Raw genomic sequence first — 8,952 nt, 5'->3', positions numbered from 1 at the left:
TAAAAAAAAAAAAAAAAAAAGAAAAAAAATTAAAGTGCTCTGCAGCACTTAATAAGGTCTCAGAGGTCATTGAAGACCTAGTGATTTCAGATCCTCTCCTGTGCCTTGTTTGCTGCAGTATCCAGAGCCAGCACTGTGGCTCGGAGGGACCTAACGTGAGAGTATGCCTGTTGGAGGAGTGTGATGCCTAGTGGGTAGGGCCGTAGACTGGGAGTCGGATGTGGGTCCTGACTTTGTCACCGAGCTGCTGCGAGACTGGGTGAGTTGCTTAGCTTCTCTGTGCTTCTGCTTCCCCTTCTCTCCTTTTGCATGTTCATGTTCAGGCCAGAGGCTCCGAGTATTTAGACAAGACTTAGTGGGATTTTGGTTTGAGTTGGAGACACTCAAATGTTCATTCCTATAATGTCTTCTGTCTCGGCTCGGGGATTACCACCCCCTCTCCTCTCCACTATCAGTCCTCGTGCCTTTGTTTCTCCAAGGCAGCACTCCTTCTCCTGACTGGGGCCCTGGACTGCAGCCACCATGCTTTGCTAGCAAGTCGAACGGTTTGGGCTGTGCCTGATGGTGGACACCGTGACCAGGCAGCTTCTTGAAACCAAAGCAATGCTCACTTTGCAATAGGAAAGAGCATTTGGAGGAAAACAGAAAGAGCGCAGAGCATCAAGTTTGCCACCCCCAGCTGGTAGCATCGATGCCCCCATCTCCTTTGTGTGCCCAGCAGGGCCTGCACGTAACCTGGTCCCCCGAACAACTCCCCCATCTTGAGAGCGTGCTCCCCAGGTCACTGCTGTGACCCGTCGGGTTCCCCAGCTCGACCCTGCTCCTCTAAGCCCATTTTCTGCAAACGGACGGGAGCCAGGAGGTGCAATCCTCCAAAAACACAAGGGTTTGAGCATTGTGTCTTTATGACCCCCAAGGGTTTCACTGGGGGGCAGTTTTTTTTGAGCCATTGCTTCCCTTCCTGCTCACTTTCCCTGGCAACCCCCTAATTAACCTGAAAGAACCATAAACATCGCAGCCTCCAAGTCGACTGAACCGGGGTGAGAGATTATTAACGAGCTGCTCTGCATCCATCACATCTCTCTCCGGTGAACTTGGAGGCATTTCCCACATTGCTGTCGAATGGCCGGCGCTTCTCATTACCCCTTGGCCGATGTCAGAAACCAACATTAGGCTGCGTAAGGAGTAGCCGGGAATATGGTGACAGCAGGATAATGTACGGCCGTAAATCTGTGGCATGCCCTCTCCAGGATTATTATAAAGCGTCGGTTTTTCCATTTCCATCGAGAGAGGGTTCGTAGGCAAGGGATGAGCATGGAAAAACTCTCCTATGAAAACAGTGTGACATCCTGGGGAAGGAGACCCGCACCTGGGAAATGGTAATGAGCGGTCTGTGGGAGTTGATCCAGGCACCGCTGCACTCAAGAACAAGGTGACCTTTTTATGACGGATCTCAAACAGCTAGAAGGCCGCGTCTACACTGCACAGTTATTAATACGTAGTCATTTAGTACTTGCATAACCAAGTACTACATGCGCAGTAGCCGGCGTGATCACGGTAGTGTCCCCGCGCGGCTTCCAGGTGATGCCAACTGCGCAGTAGCGTCCCGTTATGGTTCGTGCCCTGCAGCGCTACTGCACGGTACTACCGAGCTACTGCGCAGTAAACGTCTCCTGTAGACGTGGCCAGGATTTCCTTTTCTATGTAGCTTGCAGCCATCCTCTACTTGCCTGAGATCAGGTTTTTTTTGAAAGGACGTGTCTATTTTGCTTGCAGGTGTCAAACCAAGGGAAAGAAACTGTGTGAGGAAATGGTACATCTCGCATGGGGAATTTGTAGGGTTGGAAGGGATCATCAGGGTCACCTGCACGAATACAGGGACACCGCTCCTAAACCGTTCCTATCCAGTACCTATCCAACCTCTCCGAAGGTTATAGCAGTAACTGTTGGGGCTGCTGCAAACTTTTCAACAGAGCAATTCCTTGTGGGCTGGGGGTAGCTGGTTTTTGAAAATCTGCCAGTTTTGACAAATATTCCTGTGTTTTTAATGAGGCTTTTTTATGAGGCTTTCCGCAGTACTTCATTTCGAATGATATCAGATGCAACCAGGATTTTTGGGGGTGATACCTTACACTGGACCAACTCCATGTTTGGGATGTAGACCAGCTTTTGGGTACCACGGCGCCCTTCCTTGGATCTCACCGAGAGCCTTTCTAGACCATTGTGGTTACAGCATCACTTCAACAATACCAAAGCAGGGGAGATGGCATCCATTTCATGTAATAGCATCAGTTCTTCAACATTTTTTGGGTTCAAATAAAACATTGAATTACCATTTGGGAATTTTTGCTATGTGGGAAAATTTGGCTTTTTGTTCTGGCTTAGAAAGACATTTTTCAGGAGTTGCTGGAGCTTTTCATGGAATGGAAATTGGGCTTCCCCACCAGCTCCATGGACAAACATCATCCATGTTGCCCGCGGAAGTGAAGAGCAGTCCGATCTTGTGCTTTCTGCTGGGTGGAAGGTGTAACCGCACTCCTTTTGCTGGGAGAGGTATATTTTAAAGTTATTGATGGTCGTTCCCTTTTGTACTTGGTGTACTTTGAAGGTCCACCCAGCTGTTTCATTTCCATACCAGGTATCCTGCAGGCCCTCCCGTTGCAGGCGGCAGGGAAGGTCATACCGTATTTTAATGTGGAAGGTGATCTTTTTCCACTCGTCAGGCAGTGATGTCTGCGATGGTCCATTAACTCAGTGTCAAGTGGTATTAACGATCTTAAATGCTACGGTGACGAGTGTAATAGGCATGGCTATAAATAAATAAATATGCAAGTCTTTGAGAGGCAAGCTAATGTCAGAGTTGGTCTTTAATAGAGTTGCTGGAACTGCGTACATATAGGATGGGTTTTTTTTCAGGAGGACCCGTGATTGTTTGAACTCTGCTCCCATTGGGTTTGATGGGAGCTGACCTGCGTTGGAGCAGGCTCCTGCCCATTTTGAAGGGCTTTGAAACTCTGGCTCGTAAGGGCAAAGCTGTACTTTTCTCTCTGCGAAGTGTTTTGCGAACTCTCGTACTCACTGTGAGGCACCTATGTATGGCTGTAGGACCGGTGGGGAAACTGAGGCATGGGCAGAGAGACTGATATGGCTGTGGGTGGATTGGGAGCTGGTGTTAGAGCTGGGATGGTGACAGGGGAAGTCCTGGCTCCCAGTACAGTGCTCAGAACCTGTCCGAAGCCCTGCTCATGTAGTTGGAGGTGTGCTTTGCTAACCTGGCTTCTCCCCCTGGCTGCCAGCCTGGTCCCCTCTACGTTGTGCTCTCCCTGCACATTTAATCTATCAGCAAAGAAGGGGGAAGCCTGGGCCTGGGGCAGGTTCTGGCCAGTAAACCCTTTCAGAGCTTCGGGATGATCTTTCCCCTCTTTCAACATCTTTTGGGGGTTGGACTAGATGACCTCCTGAGGTCCCTTCCAACTCTAATTTTCTAGGATCATAATGTTGTATGATTCCCTTCTCCAGGCTCTATCTCATCCACCCCTGCTGTCAACGCAGGCCTGTTCCTGGCAGCCAATTCGTCCCATGCTCTGATGGAATTTAAATCGATCGACCACTGCCGCTCCCGGCCATGGTCTGGTAACACCTGCCTCTTCGACGGTGCTTTGTAACACTATCCCTCCGAGCACGGTACAGAGGATGTCAGCATCATTGATTCTGCTTCGCAGAGGCACTGATTTGCTTAAAGCCACCCGGCCGGCCAGTGGTGGAGCCGAGTCGAATCCAGGTCTCCATGAAGAGGCATCGCCCTACTAGATCGCTTCTTTTCCTCATGCTCGGTGCAAACTGTCCCATCGCTCTTAGGCTCTTCTCCTCCCCAAACCATGCACAGCAGTAGGTTTCCTTATGCGTGGAAGAGAGGGAAGTGGGGAGGGGAGGAGAGGGGAAAAAAAAACTAGGGCAGCAGAAATGTGATTCGGGGCTGCACTCAGCAGCCTGGTGACATGGGTCATGGGGAGGTTGTGTCCTTAACTCACCCCGTCTCCAGCTCGGGGAAAACTGTATTGGACTTGCCACCCTGCCGTTTCAATGCATCTCTCTCCTGTACTATTACCAGCCCTTATATAACCGCGTGCAGCCAACCAGCCCTTCTTCCCACTCCTGGGAGCCTCGTGCAAGGTTGCAGGTCACTCCCCTCCAGGTATTGCCCAAGATGGTACCCAGCTCCTAGCGTGCAAGGGCACAGGACCTTCCTGTCTGTGTAAGAAGCCTCTTTCTTATGCAGGCTGCTGCTGCTCAGGTTTCTGCTGATCAAAGAGCTTCGGTCTCCTTCCCTGGGCTGGGTCGAAGCCTCCTACTGGTCCTAGGAACTGCTGCTTCTCCAGGTGCAACAAGCTAGGAATACCCTGGGTCTTCCTGTTATGTGGGGAAGGAGGAGAGAGTCTGCAGTGGTTTGAAATGGGTGGAGAGAGGTGTGTTGGGGTGGATTGGAAATGCTTTGCAAGTCGGAAGCTAGATCTGGTACCTGGAAATCAACCCCTGCCATGTGTTGCTGCAGCTGAGCTCGGTTAAAATCCTATGGACTGGGCGGTAAATGGACTGTAGCCTCCACGGGAAGAGGCAGAGGATTGCAACTGAGGTGCAAGCCTTGGCCTTCTCGGAGAGCTGTAGTTTCTTTAGTTTGCCCTGTGTGACTAACAACCACTGTAATAACAGCAGTGTTGTGTGTGCTCTGGTGGTGTTTGCTGTGTGCATACGTTGAGCAGCTTCAGTAGCAGGTTGATCAGGAAATGCGGGCAGGCGGCGGCTAAAAGAGCACCTTCTCAGCCCTTCCAGACAACAGGAAGGCAGTTAAAAGAGGGGTGTTTCTTGGCTTGCCCATGGGGAAATACAAGCGCCTTTGACTTTTGGCTTGGATCCATGGCCTGAGGAGCTCATCAGATGGGTTTTTCATTGTCCAAATTGGGTTTCATGGGATCAGGTGTTTGTGCACTGAGAGCGCAGAAGCTTTTGGCTGTGTAGAAGTGACCCAGGAAGCCAGGGACACTGATGCACAGATAGGGAGGGTCTCAGATAATATAGGCCTGCCTGTGCCTGTGGTAAGAGAGGCTTGTCATATGCCTTTATTTCTGTTGGCATTTTCTGTGGTGTGTGGCTGTGCAGCTTTTGTTAAGGGGACGCAACGCTTGGGTTGACGAAGCTGTTGGATGTCAGTCGATTTGCCTCTGGTCATGAGCTCCTGAAGGGAAGGCCAACCAGTATGCAAACGGAGTTGGACCTGTCAGTGCAGGAAGCCGTAGCTCAGGATATGGTCTAAAAATGGGGAAAACAGGATGATTTTTCACTTCAGGGAGGTTGAGGCAGGAGAACGGGTGGGGTGTTCAGCAGCCTGGACATCGGCTTGCATGGAGGAAGGTGGTTTGGCTGGCTGTCTCCTGACCCTGCTAAAGCTATGCCGATGGTCAGAGGAAGATCAGCGGGGTCTCTTGTCTTAGCTGTCATCCATTTTTGCTCACCCTTATCTTGCACAGGCCTCTCGGCCGTCTCTGTTTTACAGATGGGGGTGGGAAACTGAGGCACGGAGCAGTGGGGTGACCTGCCTGAGGTCACGTGGAGGGGGAACCCAGGTCACCAGCCCACAGCACTCGCTGCCAGGCCATGCTGCCTAATGTGATCCAGTGCTTCCCAGCTCCACCCCATGTCTTCTCTTCCCTCTCTCCAGCTGTCTGAGCAGACTGCGTTTGACCTCTAAGATCCTCTTTCCCTTCTAGCGGGCTTCCTCAGCAAAGACGACTCTTGAAAGGGATGTCTGTAAACCAGGATCCTGCCAGCTCCTTCCCAATGTATCCCAGCTGCATGCCTTGGTGCTTCCTGCCTTCCCTCTGAAGCAGTAGGAGACATGCTGGGCATTCACTGCATGCTGTCTCTTTCCTCCTGGGATCGACCTGGGCATTGGGGAAGGATGCTGTGTCCTCTTATCAAACTGATTCCCGTTGAAGGAGAGGCAGAGCAGGGGAGGAAGAAGAGGCTGGGGGTGAACCTGGGACAGGGAGATGGGAAAGCTGGGTTCCCACTGCCATCGAGTATCTGCCAGGCAATGTTTAGACAGGTCTCTGGAGGCTCTGGCTTCAATACAGCCACGGCAGGAGTTGCTGCTAGCGGTGTAGCCACCACAGTAGGCTCTTGGGGCCTTTGCAAAGTGCTCCAGGGGGGCAGATACAGTAAGGGCTTGCCTCCATAAGGAGAGTGCTGTTCCAGATCTGCCCCTGCGTATGGACACTCCTACTGCAGGACAACTGCCCTTTCAGTTCACTCCTTATCTTTTACCTGGAACAACTTGAGACGAGTTTGTGTTAAAACGACTTGCTGCATCTCCTGCCCTTTGTTGCCCAGTCTCTTGGCTCCCAGCCACCCCATGCATGCACATGGACCCTCCTGCCCCTGCGTTCCTCTGTAGCAGCCTGTCTTGTACCCCTGTTCCTAGACAGCAAATAAGGCAGATGCGTGCCAGATTGGAGCAGAGGGCTCTTGAGCCCCTGATCATCAAACAGGTGCCGCACAGTCCTCTTCTCCGACCACCCCTTATGTTCTTGTCTCCTCTCTGCTTTCTTCCATGACTTCAGTTCTTTACAGCCTTTGATGAAGCATCAGGGCAGTCCGGTGCCATCCTCCCCCATCCATTGAGGGACCTTGTTCCTTTGCATTCCAGGAAGTCCGACAAAAATCAGAGCCAAGGGGAGGTTTAGTCCCTTTTTGAGGAGCTGGTCTGTGTAAATCTTTCAGCAGCAGCTGCAGAGCCTTTGAATAATTGTTCAGTAAGACCTGAGTTCAAATCCTGCAGTGGATTCAGGTGAGACTAGTTGCTAGTCTCACCTGAACCCACCATTTTTCAACCTGGAGGGATGTGGGCAGTGAAGTGCGGGCCCCCCTTGGGCCTGCACTGTCCAACATCTTCATCAGTGACTTGGACGAGGGGGTAAAAAGCACCCTGCTCAAATTCGCAGACGACACTAAGATGTGGGGGAATGTGGGCATGCTAGACGGGAGGAATAGGCTGCAATCAGTTACAGTGGTGGGCAGACAAGAATAGGATGGGTTTCAACACTGACAAGTGCAAGGTGCTGCACCTGGGGAGGAAGAACCGCACCGTACCTACAGGCTGGGGAACTCCCTTCTCGGCAGTGCAGAGGCAGAAAAGGATCTTGGAGTCATTCACTGATGCCAAGATGAACATGGGCCAGCAGTGTGGGGACGCAGTCAGGAAGGCCAACCGTACCTTGTCCAAGCACACACAGTTTGTAGGGCATCAATGAGAGGGAAATTCTCGAGGGCCCTGGTGAAATGGCAGCGGGAGGGGATCTACATGCGTTGCCCCGGGTTCTCCATGGACGAAAATTGGCCTGACACCATAGAAACTGCCAGCACTCCTATGGCTTATCCGTCCCTAAAGTCCCAAAGAGGATGCAGCCGAGCAATTTGTCCATTGTTACAGGGAGGAAAAGAAACAGAGGGATGGAGTGTGGGAAGGAGGGACCTGACCTGCGAGTAGAAGGAGGGGGAGACATTCGGTCCAGCTGGGTCGGAGGCTGGAGGTGGAGGAGAAGGCATGTGGGGTTGCGTGGGGGTGATGAGCTGGGTTTCAGCCCCATCACAAGGCTGAGGTGCCTGGAGGTAGAGACCAAGTGGCCTGGATGGAGTTGGAGAGTGGCTCTTGAGGTGCTCTGCGAAGCAAAGTAACAAGCCATAATAGCACACAGACAGCCTAGTGCAGGTTGGTCCTGTGGTTATGCACGCTTGCATTGAGCCTGGGGAAGTGCACTGCCGTTCTCAAGTCCTCCAGGTCAGATCCGTGGCAGGTGCAAGTCAGCACAGGCCCTGGGCATCAGTGGAGTTGTGCCTGGTTTACATCCCCTGTAGACATGCCCATTTTATTAGGACCCCCTTGTCACCATGCCTGACTTGCAGACCAGACTCCTTGTCTCTTTGCCCCTGGATCCACCTTGGTGAAAGCTGCTTTCTCCTCGCTGCCTCCTGCACAAGCCTTGCTTGCTGTGCTCCAGGAAAGCAAGCTGCTCACCTGCAAATGAGAACACTCCTGGCCTCTCCTGGCTTCAGTGCCTCTGAGCCCACTGCTTTGCCTGAGGAAGGACAGTTGCCTACTACCAGCCTCCACCCTAGCGATGCAGAGCTGGTCTAGGAAGGGGTCAGCAGAAAGGATGCTTACTGCTTGGGCTCTACTATATTGGTATCTACCATACTGATTCAAATCTAAGACCACCCTGAATTTAAGACGCCCTCCATAAGTAGGTTCTACACGTGGAAAATTTATAATGTTGTTAATTTTCCATGTATAGAAACAAATGATTGGAGGGTCATCTCTTATTCATCCCTCCCACCACTGCAGGGGGCCAGGCGGTGGGGAGGCAGGTGGTATGGGGAGGTCAAACAGCTTGCCCCCCGCTTTGTGCCTGCCCTCCTGCCACCTCTGCTCTCATTTGTCCCCCAGCCTCTGCTCTCCCCCCGCTCTGCTGTGCCAGATCCGGCAGGCTCCCTCCCTCCGTGTTCTAGCCCGGGGCACTGAGCCCTGCCCTGCAGCAGCCATGCAGGCTGCACACCACCGCTGCAGCGCTGTGCACAGTGCCCTAGGCTAAAGTGTGCATGGAGCAAAGGTAAGGGGGAGAAGGAGAGGGGCAGGCGGGGGAGCAGAGGGTGCGTGTGGGGGAGATAGCTGGGTGCAGAGGTCTGCTGTCTCAGAGCACAGCCCAGCGTGGGAGGGAAGGAAGCAGTATTTTAGGTCTGGATAAGGGAGCTGCGAGGCTGCCCCAGGGCCCGTCTGTGTCAGGTTGAGTCTTGCAAGTTCTTGGCTCCTTTCCCATGCTCCGACCAAATCAGATCTCTGAAGGGGAGAAGAGTTCAGAGCTCCCCGAGCCGCCGTGTCGTACCTCCTGACTAGCTGGG

General features: G+C 52.5%; 1 protein-coding gene across 1 annotated transcript in view; it reads left to right on the top strand.

Moving 5' to 3' along the window:
* Positions 1-8,952, top strand: part of ZBTB47 (zinc finger and BTB domain containing 47) — a 91,511-nt gene that overhangs the window by 23,007 nt on the left and 59,552 nt on the right. The gene's annotated exons all lie outside the window — the stretch shown is intronic.

This window comes from Gavialis gangeticus, unplaced genomic scaffold, assembly GCF_001723915.1.
Source record: "Gavialis gangeticus isolate Ggan-Ray unplaced genomic scaffold, GavGan_comp1, whole genome shotgun sequence".
NCBI classification, from domain to species: Eukaryota; Metazoa; Chordata; order Crocodylia; family Gavialidae; genus Gavialis; species Gavialis gangeticus.
This window is presented reverse-complemented; position numbering and strand designations above follow the sequence as displayed.